The 21,038-nt window shown below is 37.5% G+C and overlaps 1 protein-coding gene across 1 annotated transcript in view; it reads right to left on the reverse strand.

The window, feature by feature from the left end:
- The window catches only part of LOC109410643 (protein 4.1 homolog), a gene marked incomplete at its 3' end in the record, with an annotated part of 157,893 nt that extends 140,909 nt beyond the window's left edge, over positions 1 to 16,984 (reverse strand). Inside the window, 2 exon segments of the mRNA XM_029875760.2 lie at positions 12,853 to 13,279; positions 16,859 to 16,984.
- Positions 16,985 to 21,038: the final 4,054 nt, after the last annotated feature.

Genomic DNA, 21,038 nt, shown 5'->3' on the forward strand with positions numbered 1-21,038 from the left:
TATACTTATTTCTAGCATTGTATAATGTTGTCTGTTTATTTCTCATTAGATTTCATTCATTATTTATCTTTCCCATCTCTCCAGAAGTTACTTCAGAGATTTTTTTCATAAGGATTCAGTGATGCCTCCAGGAGATCGATCCATCAGAGATTCCTTCAGAGAACTCTTCGGGGATTTCTACAGGAGTTTCTTCAGGGGTTAGACCAGGAGTTTCTTCGGAGATTCCTACAGGATTCCTTCAAGATTCATCCAAAAATTCACCCAAAGATCCTTCTTAAATTCCAATCAGGGATTTTTCTAGAAGTTCAAAAAGTAATCATACATTTAGCAGATCCTTCAGAGATGTCTCCAAAAGTTCCTTAATAGATTTATCCAGAAGGATTCAGGGATGCCTCCTAGGCGTTTCATCAAGGATTTTATTTTCAGAAGATCTCCAAGACAAGGGTTCTTTTAGAGATTACTTGAGGAGTACAGTCATAGCACAATCATGGGTCACCAACAATTATGGATCAATTCCATATGAATTGCATGATGAACTGACTGACTAATAATTGTGACAGAGTGACCCATAATTGTGCAATGACTGTACCTTCAATATTCTTTCAGGAGGATTCAGATGCCTTCGGGGATTCCTCCTGGAATACCTTCGAGGATTTTCCCTGAATGCCCTTCGATGAATCCTCCTGGAAATCCTTCGAGGATTCCTTTCGAATTAAATTGGAAATTCTCGCCAAAATTCTTTTGGGAATTCCTTTCGGAGATTCGTGCTGGATTTTTTTTCGAGAATTGCTCTTCATCAAGGCTTTTTTTTCAGAAGGTCTCTAAGATATTCCGACAGATATTACTCGAGAAGTACTTTCAGATATTCTTTCAGGAGGATTCAGGGATGCCTTCGAGGATTATTCTTGAAATTCCTTCGAAGATTCCTCCTGGAATTCAATCGGGATTCCTCCTGGAAATGCTAGGAAGATGTACCCTGGAAATCTTTCAAGAATTCGTCCTGTTATTCTTTCGGGGTCGGTCCGGTCCGATCAGGCTAAGGCCGGGGTGGCCTCTGCTGTACATAGTAGCCGTTTCCATTCCACTCGGTCCATGGCTGTTTGTCTCCAGTTCCGCACTCTGCGTAGGGTCCGCAGATCGTCTTCGGACACCCCTTGAAAATCATAAGAGGATTCCTCCAGGAAATCTTTTACAGAATCCTCCTAGAAATCGTTCACATATTACTCCTGGAAATCCTACGAGGATTCTTCCTGGAATTCCTTCGGGGATTCCTCCAAAACTTACTTCGGGGATACTTCCTGGAATTCCTTCGGGGATTCCTTTTGGAATTCCTTCGAGAATTCCTCCTGGAATTCTTTCGGCGATTGATTCAGAAATTCCTTCGGAGATTCCTTCGGGGATTCCTCTTGTAATTCCTCCTGGAATTCTTCAAAGGATTTCTGCACCGGTTTCTTCGGAGATTCCTCTTGGAATTCCTTCGGGAATTCTCCCTGGAATCCAAGGGGCGTTGTAAATTTCTTGTAAACTCTTTGGTGATTCCTCCTAGAAATCTATCAGAGACTTCTCCTAGAATCACTTCGGGGTTTCTCTTGAAATTCTTTCTGGGATTCCTCGAGGAATTTCTTCGGATATTCCTTCTGAATATCCTTCGATGGTTCTTGGATTCTTTCGGGATTTCTCTTGAACTTCTTTAAGGGTCTGCTTCTAGAATTCCTTCAGGAGTTCCTCCTGGAATTTCTTCGAGGAGTTCCTCCTGGAATTTCTTCGAGGATTCCTCCTGGAAATTCTTCGGGGATTCCTTCTGAAATTTTTTCGGGGATTACTTTTGTAATTACATCGGGGATTCCTCCTGAAATTCCATCCGGGATTCCTCCAGAAATTTCCTCACAGCTTTGATGATTCCTCCTGAAAAACCTTCGTGTAATGTCACAATAAGTCATATAGTTGGTCGCAGTGACGGACCCGAACAGGAATAAAAAAATAGGTACTCAAACATAATCATGTATGTCATCTATACATGATCTGGGCGTGATGCCGATAAAGCCACCGCCGCCGGCCAAAATTGGCTCTCACGCCGCCGCTGAGCAAAATATAGTCGGCGCATCTATTCCCAATCTTAAACTCACTTATCAAATACACAATTTATTTTGCTCGTTTCGATTGGTCAGTTCCGCTTGATTTCATATGAAAATATGGCTGCTGGATGAGGACATTAATGCTGCTTCAATTTTGGTATGATTTAAATATCGCGTTCCGCAAGCTAAACCCACGGTTCATTGGTGGAGCAGATGGCAAGCATGCCGAAAATCGGCAGTGGAAGAGGAGACTCGAGGTCATCATCCGGAATCTGGATCCGACTACAAAAAGACAATTCAGGAGCAACCAGGAGCAAAACAACAGATTTTTTTAGTGATTTTCCTCCAGAAACTCAATACGGCAGCTTGTTGTTGGCCGTATATCAGCCGAATGATTCGTTAAAAGTGGCTTTTGAATAGCTCTATTAGAGGATATAGAATCTATTATCACTGTACGCCATGTTCTATATTCGAATATACAACCGACCTAATGCCATTTCAACAGCCTAATGGTTACTTGGGAACACTTGATTTTTATGGCAACATCATTAAGGATAAACGTCTTGAAATACTGCTAAAACAGTGCATCAGAACTTCAGGCGCACAAATCTCAAGAGGCAAGCTTCAATCAATAGTGCTCTTTTCATTTTATTTTAGCTCACTTGTAAAAAGCTCAAAATAAGAAGATCAGGTGCGTTGGATTTGTTTACGAAGAGATTTGTGTGCTTAAAATCACGGGTTCCAAAGTCGGCCATTGTGGTAACCATTTTGGATTTGGGAAGGAATTAGCAAATAACAAAATGATATTTATGATTTTTGTATGATATTCTTTGTATTTCTTAATGAACCATGCGACTAGAGAACAAACACGCATTTGGTAATTGTAACAGAACCTTCATTCATCACTTCGGATTCCAAACACTGGCTCTTAGCATCAAATTAAAGGGGAAATCCCCATTTAGTGGGTGACACTTTGACGAGTTAAATCACCTACAAATTGAGTTCGACAAGCAATTACTAGCCTCGACCAGGAGTTGGCCGAAGCTAAATCCTTAATAGCTATCTTAACAGATGAATATTACTTAGCCCATTAAATGCTGCTAAAGTGCTGATTACACGCCGCCTAGGAGATCAATTATTTCAGTCAAAAAAATGGGGCAGTGTCTAACAAGTGAGTGGGCTTTTGCGCACAAAAGTAAACACCAGCGCCAGCTCGACAGTTGAGAAGGGAACCATACGCATGTATAACTTACGACTTCGTCTAAAATGCTTCTTTATAAACAATCTAATGCCTACTTTTCACGAGAGAGGAATTTTGTAGAATGTGCGCCGTAAGGACAACTTTGTTCCAATACATATTATTTAAGATAAATGTGTAGTGTCCAATCATGGCATCGTGCAACATTGTGATGGTAATGGAAGTAATCCTGACTGTTAAGAGGAACTGCATGCAGAAAAAGACTTTAGTTAGGATGGTGGCTAGCTACATTAGCGTGGTTTAAAAAAATCGTTTTTGCTCCACAGCGCTTATTCGATTCATAACCAGATTCTATGCTTTCTCCCAAATTTCAGCTGAATTGGATGAAAAGTGAGAGTGCACAAGCCCTTCAAAGTTTGTACCTATGGGAATGACTATGGGAAAAGGACGTTTTTTATTCAATTGACTGTAGCATTTTCCCTAGTGCCCTAGAGTGTTAGTTGATCCTTGATACTCCAAGGATACTCTATCAGCAACAACTTTGCTGCATTCAAATCGAACGCCTCATTAATTAGTTATCGATTTGTATCTAACTGGAGAAACTTTAACAGTGATCCTCCAGCTTCCCTGCAGGCAACATTGCTGCATATGGTGCCAAAGATAGCACACTGAAATTATGGCTACTATGTTTCACTGCAAAAATGCAGTGATTCCCACTAAATAATTTAACCATCATGAGTAAAGATTTCGATTCTGGATCAAAATCGGTAACTAATTAATGAAGCATGCGATTTGAATGCAGTCTTCGGCAAAGTTTTAGCTGATAGAATAGCCTAGGAGTACCAAGGGCCAATTAAGCCTCTAGGGCACTTGGGAAAATTGAATCAAAAACATCGTTTTCTCATAAAAATTCCCATACAAACTTTGAAGGGCTTGTGCAGTCTCAATTTTTATCCAAATGAGCTCAAATTTTGGGAGAAGGCATAGAATCTGGTTACGAATCAAATAAGCGGTGTGGAGCAAAAACGATTTTTTGAACCACGCTTAGCTACATATATGCATAATAAAATAGTTGTGTGAAACGAGCTCACCAATTTATATGCTTCCGTTCGTTGGCAAAACGTGAGCTTTTGATATAAATCGTCAACATAAATCGTCAATTTGAAAACTGTGTAGCACGCTCGAGCTTGTTTATATGTTTTGTGTTGCCTTGTTCGTGAATTTTGCGTAACTTCAAGAAAATGGCGTATAAAATTTGCGTGAAAATTATTTACTGTATATCCTTCAAATTGTCCACGTTGCTATCAGCCTTCATGACTTTCGGACATTCTCGTTCAAAATATTGTTTCGATATGCAAAGCAGAACTTCCGTCCCAACCTTGAAAATTTTCCGTTGCTCGCCAGTCCCAAAACGCAAACCCCGCAATCAGTCCGATGATGTGACGACGATTTAAATAGCCATGACATAAGTTTGATCTCAACCGCCGTCAACCGTCTGTTCGGGCGAGGATCGCATCGAAAGTGATTCAAAATTTGCCATCGAAGAAAAACAGAGGAAATTCAAGAAATTTCTCAAGTTTGGTGATTTGAAAAATGTTTTGGTGGTAGGAGGGTGGTGTCATTACTTGGGGCGTATCTGCTACCACGGTCAACCTTTTCTGCCGGTGAGTAAACTCACAGTTTAGTAGATGATTAACGCGGTTCAGCATTAGCTCACGGCGTAGTATGTGTGCGCGAACCTAACAACAAAACTGACCGGTTGTTGGTGGCGGCGAGGCGACGACTTCGCCACTTTTGCCCGTTAGTCTGTCGAATACAAATGGAACCAAATGACAGAGGTAGAGTAGAGAGGTACGTCATCAAACCACTTCAATCGCTCCGAAACGACTGAGCAGTGCGCACTGACAAACACATCAGGGCGTGTTGGGGGCTCTGTGTGTCACTCAGACCACGGTCTGGCGGACGACAGTCGCGTTTCGCGAATACTTGATACCCCGTTTAAATATTACACACTCAAACATGTGCTGTGCGAGCGCGATGATATCTAGAAGAATTTTTGAAAAGATCGTAGGTAGTTTCAAAATCATATAGTTGCTTTGGTTATCCATTTCTATTCATCTGGAAAAAACAGTGATCTACCAGCATGCGATTTGCATGCAGTCTTCGTCAAAGTTGTTGCTGATAGAGTAGCACAGGAGTACCTATGGTCAATTAACCCTCTAGGGCACTTGAGGAAATGCTACAATCTATTGATTAAAAACATCGTTTTTCCATATTCTTTACTGAAAAATTGTAACAAAAATACAAGACATATGAATTAACCATATTCATAACTCATTGTGATACAATCATGTTCAGCGTCCTTGGTGTAACTATAACTGAATTATATAACAATATGTTATAAATGTTGTTTGATAACTCATGATAATATAATTTAGTTTTGATTCTTTGATATTTAGACATTATTGTTACAAAATTGTATCAAATTATGGTAGAAATTTGTAATTTTGAAGCTATAATGCATACCACATTTTGTTATAATTTTGATCCGATTATAACAAAATAGGTTATTATCTAGATTGGACCAGTGTATTTTATGATACAATTCCAGATATTTATGATACAATTCCAGATATTTTAACATCATCCTGGATCTAGTTTATAACATAATAAGTTATAGAAAAATAATATAACATCATAAATAAAATAATATGATATAAGCTTGATATAATTTTCTAGTCAGGAATAATTATTTTGATGGAAATTGAAGATTATTTTCGCGACTGTCAAGTAAGAATCTTCTGCCCATTTCAAGTGTTATTCGAGATATGTGAAAGGAATGCAGCGCTGGTTTAAGTTGTATGACACATTAGACGGGCGGTGGCCGCGACCGCCGATGCTGGGTACAACCCAGCAGCGGATGTCTGTTATCGGGAGTCCCCACATAGATTTTTTCCTCCAAGAAGTCTATAATCTCAACTCTTTCAAGAGGCAACTCCCTCCGAAAATAGAACTTGTATTTTTCACACGTCATCCCGCATCATGCAAATATGATTCATATGGTTTTCGAGTTGGAACTTTCAATCCAATCGTTGCGTTGCGGCAGCACCGACACATAGACGCAGAGCGAACCTCGCATAGTGGGTAGGTACCACACTACACTGCGACAGAGAATAATTTTTGAGAGAAGTCATCATCATCAGCAGCAGTAGTGTGGGGAGTTGGCTAAAGGCAGCAAACAACCAAACGACGAAACGTCTTGAAATTTGTTTACGAAGTCAATTTGGTGGAAGACAGCCACCACACCTTGTCTTGTCTTCGCGTTCACGAAAACTATCGAAAAAGCGAAAATGACAAAAGAGCAACTACAAATTTGTTCTCAAAACTTTGTATTAGGTCGGTTCTGATACGCGTATAGCAAGATACGATTAAGGAATTCAGATCTTGCTATATTGCCAAGTTGTTATTTCTGAGTTCATTCTCGTCTCCTTTCGGGCAAGGGCATACCAAAAATTGATGGAAATAATCTAAAAATAATCGTGATTAATATTCGTCCTCAAGAATAATATACGAGATAATGGGGTCTCCAGTTAGCCTAGTGGTTAAGGCTATGGATCGCCAATCCGGAGACGGCGGGTTCGATTCCCGTTCCAGTCGGGAAAACTTTCTCGACTCCCTGGGCATAGTGTATCATTGTAGTTGCCTCACAATATACAAATTCATGCAATGGCAGGCAAAGAAAGCCCTTCAATTAATAACTGAGGAAGTGCTCAAAGAACACTAAGTTGAAGCGAGGCAGGCCAAGTCCCAGTGGGGACGTAGAGCCACAAAGAAGAAGAAGAAGAAGAAGATAATGATGGTATTGATAATTGTTGAATTGTTTGCTAAGGTATATCTTGACATAACAGCTAATGTTGTTCTTATTTTTTGTGTGTTGTGGTATAACTATAGTATAACGTATACGTTCGAGCCCGTATAAAGTTGATAATCAATATCAGCAGTTCGTTTCTCTTACGCTGTAAGACTACTAGAAGAAATCCACACTGGAAATATATTTCTTGCAGGGATTTAAAAGTACTTTTTATAGATTTTTTCGGGATTTCCCTCAATAGATTTTCCGGAAATGATCTAGGAATGTCTACGGAAATACCGAACGAAATATATAGAGAAATACTCTAAAAATTCCTCCGGTAATTTAGGATATGGATAACTCTAGGGGTTTCTAACAAATAATTGTACAGGAATGCCTAGAAACAAATTCGATTATTTTTTAAAGCAACTTAAATAATCATATTTGTAAGGTTAATTTTAGAAAACATTGTGCAGCGTTTCTTCAGAGAAATATTGTAAGAAATTTCAACAAATTAGAAGTTTTGTTAGAAAATTTCCAAAACATACTTGGCTTAGAAGATGATAGGTATTATGAGTAATTGCAGATTTCGCCATAATTAAAGGTTATAAAGTGCGACCATGAGGGTGGCCCACGCTTATATGAAACACAAACTTTTTGAAAAGTGCCAAGACTTCTCTCCTCAATTAGTTGTTCTAGACTCCCAGAAGCTACGTTGTTAAAAATTTGAGCAAAATCGGTTAAGCCTAAGGGGGCGCTCAACAAGCTTGACATTTGTATGGGAAAACCTGACCAAAGATACCTGTAGAGATCTTAAATTTCTGAATTTTGCCGGTAGGTGGCGCTGTAAGCGTGTAATAATTAAACCCCATGGTCTTCTTCTAGGTGACTGTATGCCAAGGAACTTCGTTGAAGACTGCAAAGTGATCCAACGTCTGAGGAGAAAGTTACACCCTAGGCAAAGTGGGACGAAGTATTGAGATATAATTTCCTTTACATGTACTGGAAAAACAATAATAATGAAGTTTGTTATGATAAGTAAATACAGAAGCTATACAGGGTGTTAGGTTCGTGAGTGCAAACTTTTTAACAGATGATAGAGGATCACGAGTTGTGAAAAAAATGTTATACGCATATGGTCAAATCTCAACCGTTACGTAGTTATTGAACTTTCCATGTTTTGTGCTATTGTTGCCTTAACTGGCTATAACTTGAAAATGGTCAAATTTACCGCAGTTTTTTTTACCCATATTCGAAAGATTAATAAATTTTCTGTCAAATGACATCCTTGAATCGATTGGTTTAGTTAAATAACTAAGTTTTTAGAGCAAAATAGCTCAAAAGTAGTGTGTTTTAATATGATGTTGTCAGTTATCTTTAAAAAAATGCGTAATAAATTAAAATTGTGCTCGGAAAATTCACATTTTTTTATATTTTATAATAATAATCAAGTCGTCAAAGATTCAGAGCTTTCGAAAACGCACATTTTTGTGTGCGGAAAATGTTGTTCGTCATTCCGTTCAAAAGATATTGATGATTTTCTAAAAAATGGTCACTTTTCAACTATTTTTTTTTTTTGAGCTACAGGAATTAAACACCTCTCTAATTTTTTTATATGTTTTCATACAATATTCCTTGTTTTGAATGCTGGAAAATGATATTTTATATGTTAGCCCCAACTCGTAATATCGCCTTTTGTATAACCTACAGTGTATCAAACAATTGTCCGCACAACAATTTTTTGGTCAAAATGATGTTTCATTTACATGTTTATAATTTTTTTATGCGTCAATCAAAAATGCTGAAAATTTGACTAATCATAAATCATATATTAAAGCTCCATTGGTAAAATTTTGAGTGAGATCGAATACGTTTTCTGAAAGTTATAGAACTTTTAGTAAAACTTATAAGATTTTTGAACACATTTTTAACACATTATATCTCAATATGTACTTGATGAAACTTTTTAATTTTTTTGGTGTTACAGCTTATACCTAAAGCTTTCATATGCAGCTTCGTTTAAGGTTTTATATTCACTACAAAAAATATGAAAAATCTGTATATGTTCAGAGTGTCAATTGGAAATTTATCATATTTTGATCAATAAAAGTGCCAAGTGTTTTCAACTTTTTTAAACTCTCTTAATGTAATATTTTTATACAGGACCTATTAAACAACATATGAAGAGTAGGTCCTATGGATTTTTCGTTCAGTTGATGCACTTTTATTGGTGGAAAACGTTTGGCAGATTATATGTGCAAAATATGGTAAATTTTTAAACATCGTCAACTACATAAGCACATTTTTCATATTTTTTTGTAGTGAATGTAAAACCCCAAACACAGTTGCATATGAAAGCCTTAACTATAAGCTATAACACAAAAAATTGAAAAAAAAATCATCGAGTACATATTGAAATATAATGTTTTAAAAATGTGTTCAAAAATCTTATAAGTTTTACTAAAAGTTCTATAACTTTCAGAAAACTTATTCGATCTCGCTCAAAATTTTACCAATGGAGCTTTAATATATGATTCATGATTGGTCAAATTTTCAGCATTTTTGATTGACGCATAAAAAAGTTATAAACATTTGAATGAAAAATTATTTTGACAAAAAAACTGCTGTACGGACAATTGTTTGATACACTGTATGATTTGTGAAGAAAAACGCTCATAAGTATTGAACCAAAAAAGATAACGATCGTCTCCGCATAGGAAACGGTGCGTTTTCAAATGTTTGTGTTTTCAAGTGTTTGTTAGGGGACTTTGATGGAAAACTGAAACTGAAAAGGCTACAGTCTGAAAACCGGTTTTTCTTGAACCACTCTAAGCTAATGAAGAAAAATATCTGTAGATCAGTCAACTTCGAAGCTACATACAAACTGTCTTCAGCTAAATTGATAGATCTACAACTAGTGGGTCCTGGACCACTGTGCAGGCGTCCCTCAAGAGTTTCATTTACAATTTCTACTTAATTTCTCAATGATGATACTCTAGGCAGACACTTAGGTATTTCTCCAAGAGTCCTGACAGAAATTTCCTCCATGTATTGCGCTTAAAATTTCTCCTGAGTTTCCTTCAACAATTACTCCAAATTTTTCTTTAAATAAAAATCTACATACAAGGACTCCAACAGAAAGTCCTCCAAGGAATTTATCGGGAAGTTCTTCGATGACACGATATGTTTCCAAGATTTCTTCAGAATTATTTTTGGATTTTTTTTTTGAGAAATTTTTCCAATCATTCCTTTATGAATGTCTACAAGGTTCATCAGCAATTTCTGCAAAAAATTCTTCGATAAATCCACTCAGTATAATTAAGGCAAATCCTCGGAGATTAAGGAATCCTTCAGGAATTCTTAAAACGTTTCGAATTGCTTCCAAGAATTACAGTTATTCTTTCAGGAATGCCCCCAAACATTTGTCTAAAAACTATTTCAAGTATTCCTTATTCATCCTAGGATTCCTTCAGGAATTCCATCATGTTTTCATTCAGAATTTTCTCCATGGTTTACTCAGAAAGTTCTCCATTCATACTTCTCCAATCATTTCTTTAGAAATTCTTACAAGGATTCCTTCAGGAATTCATGCCAGGATTCTTCCAAGGAATTCAATGGAAATTTCCCCCAAATTCTTTCAGATGACTCTTATGATTCATTCAGGGATTTCTTCAAGGATTTTTAAATAAATTCTTCTAACGTATCCATAAAAAATCCTCCAAGGATTCCTTCAAGAATTGCCACTATTCATTCAGGATTGTCTTCAGAATTCTCTGCAAGCTTTTTATTCAAGAATACTTTATGTAAACCTCTATGTATTAGGAATCTTGCGGGATTTCCTTCAAAAATTCATTCAAGAACAGTTCTTCAGTTCCTACAGAAATTTCTTCTAAGATTCTTTTGGAAGTTTCTTCAATGATTCTCCAATCTTTCCGGATTTCTCCAATGATTTCTTCCGGAATATTTATATTCCGGCGACTTATACATCCGTTAGTCGCGCGGTTGGATGTAACCGTCAGCACCACTCTAATGCTGTTTATGTACCTACAATATGCGAGCTTTTGACAATGTGTTGTACAAAATACAATAGCGAGTTAAGCATAAGATTTTTTTTAGGAATTCCTTCATTGATTCCTTCAGGAACCCCAAGACTTCCTACTCTTCGCATCGTCCAATTTGGCGAAAAGCATCTAAAAGCGAATTTCTTGCAGTAAAACAAAATTTTGAATAAAAAAATGGTAGTCATTGTGCACAATGACGACCGCTTTGGTGCATACCGATTTTTTTTTTTCGGAGTTAAATAAAATAATGAAATTAAATTATTTTACTTTCAAATGAATTAAAGAATTCCTCCTATGTAGGATTCCGTTAGGAAATCCTCAAAGGTTGCCTTCAGGAAATGTTTCAGAAACACCTTCAAGCATTACTCTATATATTCCTTAAGGAATTTCTTCAAGGATTGCTTGTCAAGTTCTTTAAAAATTGTTTATGTAATTCCACCAAGTCTTTCAGCAGTAATTCCACAAGTTTTCCTTCAGAAACTTCTCCAAGGCTTCTCTCTGGAATTTCTCCAATTGATCATTCAGTATTTCCTCCAAATATTTATCAAGGGTTCCTTCAGGAGCTCCTGTACAAATTCACAAGAGAATTTCTTCTGGAATTGCTCCAATTTGTTTTTTAGGATATTTCAACCATCTACGCGCCATAAGTCTACTGAACAACTTTGCTGAAGGCATAAACTGCCAGGATCATGCGATAATCATGAAATAAAACATGTCAGAAGTAATGGTAAAATTGCGTACTACACTTTTCACTGTTATAAGCATTATAAGCTATACATGTGTAAAAAAATGCTAGACACGAACTTTCTAGGTAGTCTGAATCATGACATAAACCATTTCAAAATGCAGAGTCAATTCATTTATTTCTAAATTATATTTACATTTGCTATTATATCTTAGGATGATATAATTGTGATCAACTTATAAAATCAAAAAAGTTTTGTGAGACGCACTTTTCCTTTGCTATACGTTCGATCAACATGTTTTTTCATAAAGGAGCAGGCAATTCAAAGAACCATTTGAGCTTATATCATCCTTCGCTTCAAGTACTGCAATGATCTCATTGATAGAAGCGTCCGGTCGCAATCCCAGGTTGTAGCTAGTTAATAGCGTCTAAGGCTCGAATTCATGGGATTTTTACATATTATTTGGAGGAGTTTTTTTGTGTTCATAACTTTTGTTAAAAATATAAAAACGCACTTAAAAATACCCAACATATTTATATCTGCTGTCGAATGTTTGTAAAGTTCAGTCTGTAGATGCCGCAAAGATGGTGTAATTGACTTTTTCAAAACAACATGTGCTATAAGTTATTTTTTATGTTTTATACTTCACGTTGTTATGAGCTTGTAAACATTGTACCAAGATCTGTTAGAATTATGGTATTTGTATTTCAATCTGTGTATACATTGGGTTTTTTTTTTGTCTGCAGAAATACTTGAGAAGTGTTTGACCATAATGGCCATAAGATATGTTTGGTCTTTGTTCAGGCTGCTTTTAACCGAGTTACAGCCAAAAAATACTATTAGGTTGTTTAACTATGGACACAAAATTCCACACAGTTTCCCCCCAAACCACTCAGTGTGGTAGTGGTGTCTTGGATCAAACCCAGTTCCCCGAGTCCCCGTCATACCCCTCAAGATATCCCAACATTTGTGTTTACTGCACCTTATTAGCTATTCCGGCTGGCCCTGCTGTTTGCTGGCTGTTGTTGATTCTCTCTGCTACTCCCAGCCGAAGATTGGTATCGCCGTGTGTGCTGCTGCTTACTATCTGCTTCCACTACACACACCTTTTCGTCAATGACGACGACGACGACGACGACGAAGACAACGACTGGACGAAAGCGGTTTGCTGTTTGCTTATTTTTCTCCGATCTCACTTTTTGGTGTGCTTCTTCGGTGTCACTCCTTCTATAACAACACTTCTTGCACTCTACACACCGTCAGACCGCTCACTAACACACTCCGACACTCGCACTAGAATGAGGGGCGCTAGGCTTCCTATATGGGACAGCATACGCGCAGTTTTCCGCACTGAACTGTAATAAAACTGCTTCGCACTTGACACTTTCCAATTGGATTCTGAAAATTTTCTTTGAACAAAAAAGAGATGTTTTTTATTGTGAATGGGATTAACACTTTCTTCCGGAAGAGTAGGCTGTTCTTCTTATTTTCTCATCCACTCAATCGTCGCGCGCGGAAACCATTCAAGAAAAAAAGACTATTGTTGCTATGATGTCAAGGCACTCTTCGACTCAAAAACATGCAACTTCGATAATAACATAAAACAATGCGCCCTTCTTCCAAAAGCTGGAACACAATAACGGGTAATAGTATTGACAAAAACTTAGGTATTCGCCACCGCATCAATGAAACCCACTCTTTATGTGCGGGTTGCGTTTCCTATGCTTTTTCTTTGGGATCTGCGCCTCGTCACGTCAGGGATGCCAGGTGAAACGTTTTGTGGCCTAGATGTTTTCTCAGCAAACAAAGATATCATCACAAGTCGTTAGACAAGTCGAATCAGATACTATTTTGAGCACCATAGGACTGATAGTCCCTTTAATAAAAATTGTAACCATATTTTTACTGATGGTCCAAAACATCCACCATTTTCTGGAAGAATATCGCTGATAATATGGACGAGTTATTGTATTTTTTTACAATAATCATGATGAACTCGATTTCTCGCACAATCATGCCGAAATTCGTACATCAAAAAGTTTATTTCCGCTAAATGTTCAAAAAAAAAATTCCTAGATTTTTTCTAGAATTGCTACGCAACATCAATAACTCGTACTGTTGAAAGCAGTAGTTGCTGTTGGAACTCTTGCATGATTTCGTGGCGAAGATCGCTATATAATTCCCTGGTTGATAACTAGTAGATTATCGTCATGGATTACAGGTATTCTTCGATATCACGCTATGTCCAAAGGGAAGTATTATGAAAAGTGAATGTACCTCAAAGTTTATTCGCTAGAACCGTATTTTTGGACCTCTAGATTCAGAATATGTGCGATTTAAAATAATCCATCTTGGGTTTTTTCCCATACATTTTTATATGGGATGAAAATAACCTTAAAATGACTTTTTTGCCAATTGTATGGGAAAATAGGAAAAAAATCAAAAAAATCGAAAAACCCAAGATGAACTATTTTAAACCGCACATATTCTGAAACAAGAGGTCCAAACCTACGATCCTATGGAGTAAGATTTGAGGTACATTCGATTTTCATAATACTTCCCTTTGGACATAGCGTGATATAACGTACCCTCGATATAGCGTACCCTCGATATAGCGAATTCGATATAACGTACATTTTATAACGTACAACATTGAAATTTTTTATTTTTCCCAGGAATAACCCTCAAATAAATTACGAAATCACTCAATTCAATGCTGTGTTGCAGCATTAGACTTGTTACCCAACAATAGCGCAAAATGGGGAAAAATTTAGTGTACGTTGTATCGAAGCAAAATGTACGTTATATCGAAGCACAAAAAACGAAATTATTGTTTCGAGAAAACTCACGTTTTTCATTATTGGTTTTGTGAATTTGACCGAAATCATGATTTGGGGTTTATATCTCGTCGAATACATCAACACTAGCATAAAAATATAGAATTTTCTCTGCTTCGATATAACGTACAAAGAGAAAACTTTTTTGTACGTTATATCGAAGAATACCTGTACTTACGAAATAATTTTTGGAATTTTTAATTTAACACAAACTAATGTATAACTTATCCTAGGTATTACTGGAATTAAAGGAGCAGACATGCTGGAATTTCGCTTCCCTCAGCAGTCACAAGGACGTGGCCTTGCGTCATCCTTGTCTAAGAGTCAGAGATTAGTCCCACATTTTTGTGCTTTGGTTCGGACGGAAAGTACAGTAAGAACTTCAGCTGCATTTTTACAAGAATTCAACCAACAAAATTGCTGAAATGCATCCGAAATCCTTCAAAACATCATATTCATACTTCATGAAAAATGCTGGAGTGTCTTCACGAACTTCTGTGAATAGTTTCCTGGTAAATACAGGACTTTGACCCAATTTTTCTGCTAACCAGGCACAAAATTTATCCCTCACTCACGCGAGTAACGATCAATCACACAGCGATATTATCCGGATAAAGCAGCCTGTGATATTTTCCTTGCACCCATAGACGATTGAAAAGGCTCTCACTCCGGTTCCTTGGCGTGATAAAAGTATGCTCTCTCCAAGTAGCGCTCACTCACAAATCGTTTGTTCCAGTCTGCACCAACCCATGTTTCCACCCGGTTGACGTCTGAGCGGTTCCGTGTTATCTAGATGGCCATGAAAACAAGAACAATTTATGTAAACACGGCAGTACTAAACGTCAAAACGTGCATCGGTGGAGACGGTATGTGACTCGGAGACGGAGTGAAAAATTTGATGCTTTGTTGTTTATCCGTGAGTTGTACATGGAGAGAAAGAGAATTATCGCGAGCGCTGGAGTGAGAGACTTTTACTTTTCACAACATGCAGTGAAAAATCATGATCGCGGAGGTGGATAAATCCGAGGATGATCGGAGTGAGTGAGAAATTTGATGCCTGCTGCTAACATTTACCGAAACTTATCACATGTTCTATTTATGTCATACATATGTACCATTTTAACTTGTGGTCACAAGTTAAATTCACATTTGTAATACTCTGGCGTAATAGAGCATCATGAGATCTCATCAATTGATGGCCTTTCAGGTCGTTTCAGGCAATGATTAACTAGAAGACATGTGTAGACCCTTCCCTAACAGGGACATCAAAGTGTAGACGTCTCATATTAAAACGAGATTCAGTGTGCCTCCTTAGGATTATAATTTTCTAGACAATAACTCAAGCTTTGAAAGCAGCCAACGCTGGGAACAACCTGCCAGACAAAACACGATTACAGGATGGACCAACAACAATTATGAAACCTCGTCATCCTAGATTTGGAAATTGTTATCCACTAGGGTAACAGGACATAGTCCATGTTTTGAGTTGTAAAATGTCAAATGAAGAATCACGGCGTTTAACTCATCGTTATTAGCTGCCGCTCAATGAAATTAGTGCGTATTTGAATGGTTCTGATTTCCACAATCAATTGACACAAGTCTCCGCAATGATGACTATTCTTAACATCTGGCATCCCTGCACACAACATACAAAATGTATTTCGGTCGGGGCCGCCGAGCGTCGCGAACCGCGAATAATCCTTATTCTTCGTTTTCTTCTTCGCCACTCGATAAAAAATAATTCGATTGATGATGACGATGATGGAACACTGTCTACTGGACCTTCTGCCAAACAAAATCACCACAATCTCAGTTCAATCTACACGCACTGTTTATCCTTTCGTGTTTTCCACGCAATATTCCTCACGAAATTCACTCCGAAAACTGAAGTTGCGTTGTTTTGTTCCGATCCGATCCGACTTCGACTTTCACGGAATCATTCATTCCACACCCAAAAAATAACACGGCACGTAGCGAAGTGAGCGAGAAGGCCGAGAAGGCGGATCCGCGACGAGCCGCTTTCCACCCAGCCGAAGGAAAAAGATACAATGATACAAAAAAACACCACGCACCAAACACCCAAACCCACTCACACAACCCAACCGACGAATTTGATGGGTGGCGGGGAAGTGCGGAAATGCACTCACTCACTTGTCTACGATTGATACCGCTACTTCTCCAACGAAACGAACACGTCTACTCGGCTCAACGTTCGCGATGCGATTGAATTGAAATTGAAAACCGTTGTGTTCGACTGCCGAAGTCCCGCACGAAGTGTAACGGTTGCACAAATACTCTGATGAACGCGTACGACAGAACGAGACGGGAAACGCTATGAATGAAAGGTGACGTCATCCCGCACCCGCCGCGGGAGGAAGCGTTTGCAGCTTTGACAGTTGCGCAACTAACGGTTGGAAAGCTTTTTTCGCAGGAGCTTTCGATTGATCGATAATAATCGATAATAGAGCTTGCTGACGTTTATTCACCTCTCTCTTTCAAGCATGCAGGCGGGATAGGATTTGTTTTCATCGGGAAACCTTTCCTGATGACAACAAATCCTATTCCGCCTGCATGTTCGAAAGAGAAAGCTGAATAAACGCCAGCAAGCTCTATAAAAATTACACTGAAATAAATTTTGTTGTAGTTTCTACCGAATCCATGGTAAAAACAAGAACTGTACCAACAATTTTCAACCGAAGGCAAAATTCTGTTAAATGTACTGAAACATTGTCAGTAATACCATGCATGCTGTATTTTTGACTAAAAAATTCTTGTTTATACTATTTTGGCCTTGTTATTTTAACCATGTCAACTTGAATGTTGCACGTCTTGGATAAACATGGTCAAAATTGCAATGCCAAAATAGTTGCATCAAGAATATTTTACGTCAAAAGTACAACATGCATGGTATTATTGACAATGTTTCAGTACATTTAACAGAATTTTGCATTCGGTTGAAAATTGTTGGTACAATTCTTATTTTTACCATGGATTCGGTAAAAACGACAACAAAATTTTGTTGGGTGCAGATAGCATGAAAAAGGAAAGAGAGTGAGAGAGATGCGGATACAAAATGCATAAATAATAGTAATTCCGTGCACGGTCGTTTGTGAAAACCCATTAATGGGTGAAAAAACACCCATTTTCGCTAGAAGTGCCTCTCCCCATTTAATGGGTAAAGACTGTTTACCGATTAATGGGTAGACACAGTATATGTCAAATGATGGGTAAATATTTACCCATTTTGAAAAAGCGACGGCGCCGTAAAATGGGTGAAAAAATACCCATTTTTGAAATGGTGTTTGTTAGCTGGAAATTCTAAATGCATTCAAATCAAACAAACAGAAAATAGTCATTCCTAATACACTTTATTGAAAAAATAGTACACTTCTTAGCCACTATAATTTGTTATTTATATTCACTTTATAATTCTTGGTAAAATCTTCTTGCTGGAATCCGGAAGCCTTGCCGAAAGCCCTGCCGAAAGCTGAAGCTATCCTGGCTGTGTACTCCATAACGTAACCTAAAAATTGTAAAGAATGTGAACATTAATCTTTGACCTCGTCTTTGACAACGATAGACAGTAATAAAAATAATGTGCGTTACTTACCTTGTGCGTAGAATACAGCGCTTGTAATCTAGACGGTGATACAGGAAATCTGCTGCAAGCGGGAGCAGAAAAAATCTAGAAAAAAACATTCCCTTTCGAACAACAGATTCTGAAGAATCCCTCGATTTTCCAAATTTCCCTACCCTGATAAAAAGTATCATAAAAATACGATAAAATTTATTGTTACAACACCATTTTTTCGAAAAATATTCACCATTAAACGTATTGTAATTTACACGGTGTAGGAATAATATGTTATAAGAAAAAAATAAATAAACGGTTTTAGTAAGTATCTGTGAATTTATGTTATCATGTTATATTATTGTCTTTATTTATTCTAGTGTAGGATTATGGATGCAGCACGCCAGTTAACCGAACACTGCGCTGCATGCACTCGTTTGATGATGGCTGTGTGCGTGAACGACGCTGGCCGACGGCGCTGGCTCATTGTGAACGAGGAGAAAAGAGAGGCGAGAGAGAGCGTTCTAGACGAGCCAAGGCGAGGTTGAGGACGGAAGATAGAGATGGGATCAGTTTTGAGACGAATGTTGTGTATAGTGGATGTGTTGTGAGTGTGCTTGACAACAGATAAAATTTATGAAAATAATTTAAAATAAAAATTTTGGAAAATATGTAGTGTTTGATAATTCCGAGATTCCTACAATGGCTTTTGATAATTCCGAGATTCCTACACACGGCACACTCACCATCACCCCTATTGTTCTATACCATTCGGCGAATGGTAAATGGCACTTTTACAATAAAAAATGGTGGTCGTTATGTATCTTAACCATAAAATTTTGAGAAAATTTTCATACACTTTTTCGCGAAAAACAATAGAATGTATTGTGTTTTTATGAGACATTTTTAGGGCAATTTTCAAAAGAAAACAATATATCTTAATGTTTTTTCATTGTTCTTACAATACAAATATTATCGTCGCACCACCAAATCGAAGTCGTCGCTAGAAGCATATGCGAAGTTCCAGCTGCGAAGTAAATTTGAATCTATTTTTTCTGTTGCGCATCATTAAGCTAATTAAGAGCAACAATATGCACTAATCCAAATTGAGTTGCGACATTTCTAAGTAGGTTAGAAATCAATTTTCGCACGTTCGGTCACTTCGTATTTCGACCAAAAGCATAATACAATTAATTGAATGGCGTCAAATGAATCGATGTCACAATAAAAATACAATATGTTGTTATTTGTAAGCAGTTTTCGCTTTTGAAAATCCATACACTGATAAAATTCCAAACGTAATGTTTATGTATGTTGAACCTTTCCATTTTATAAGACTTCGCAGAAGTTACTTTTAAATGTGCTAACTTAAATATTATAACGATTGTATTCCTTCTTATGCGGTGAACCATAACACTTATTATCACATTGATTTAATTTATAAGTGGGCAAACATAAAAAGTAAAGTTATCCTGCTATAGTTAAAAATTATGTGTATCCACCTATGAATTTAAAGTTTGCCCGCTTTGATTCAGGACCAAAACGACGTCAGTGTTCGCGCCAATCGAAAGCGTCGGAGAGTCTTCTGCTGAGTTGAGTGAAGGTATGTATCTTTTATTTTATTTTCCATAAAATATCTGTTTAAATCTTTATTTTTCATCAATTTCAGTTGCACCATATTAAGAGGCAGGAGGAAATGAAAAATACTTCAGTGTTTCAAGCATCTAGAAGTAGATCCAGACGGCTTCAGCAATGGACCCTTTCGTTATTTCAAGACCAGTTGTGCGTTCCCGGTGATAATACAAGAGTCAAGGATGGCCCCGGATGGCGTTCGTCTTAGACTGCAGTGCGGCCAAGACGAATCAACAACAAGCGAGACGGAAGTTGAACCGCCAACAAAAATAGAACCCGAATTTACCTGTGCCACCCCCACGGATGATGATGACGACCAAGGAAATCAGACGCTATTCAAGGGAAACCGCGATGGTGAGAGATGTCCCTCAGGATCTATCAAGAATTCCCGGCCGCGACACGACGACAAATCTACAGTGACGAGTTTAAGCAAGCGCAGACGGAGGCCCCATCTCGCAACAACCGGCCTGGGCCAATGGAACAATGAAGATTATTATGGAAATCCGTCGATCGGTCACTGTGGCGTGCAAATACAATAATGTTTTCACTCATGAGGATTAAAAGTTTATTAAATCCTTGATTTAACCTGAAACAAAAACATTGTTTTTTTTTTCTTTTTTTTTGGTGGTTTTGCTTTTATTTGAAATTTACTCATAATTGTTATAAACTACGCATACATAATTTCAAAAAAATCCCACACATAATTTTTATTCATCACCTTAATAAATTTCATTTATTGATAGCCATAATTTTCATATGCGGGCAGTTTTATAGATTTTATGTTTGCAAACATACTTTTTAAAGGTGATGCCAAATTGCAAAAAATTATGTAGTTTCACACATAATAGTTATACGGAAAATATCTTCGGTGTAGAGTTTATATTTCCCGCTAACATTTATATCCAGCATTTACGAGCACTAACGGCCGCCAGAATAATATGCACATTTTATGATAAGAATCAAACACTCTGATGTCTATCTGGTATGTATTGCTTGGCAGCTGTTGATAAGATCTATCTTCAATCTTTTCAAATAACTGCCAAATATCACAAGTCAAACCTCAGGTCGTATGATCCATACCATAAATCGTTCACAATTCATGTGGCCATTAGTATCTGTAAATGCTGG

Source organism: Aedes albopictus, chromosome 3 (assembly GCF_035046485.1).
Source record: "Aedes albopictus strain Foshan chromosome 3, AalbF5, whole genome shotgun sequence".
Lineage (NCBI taxonomy): Eukaryota > Metazoa > Arthropoda > Insecta > Diptera > Culicidae > Aedes > Aedes albopictus.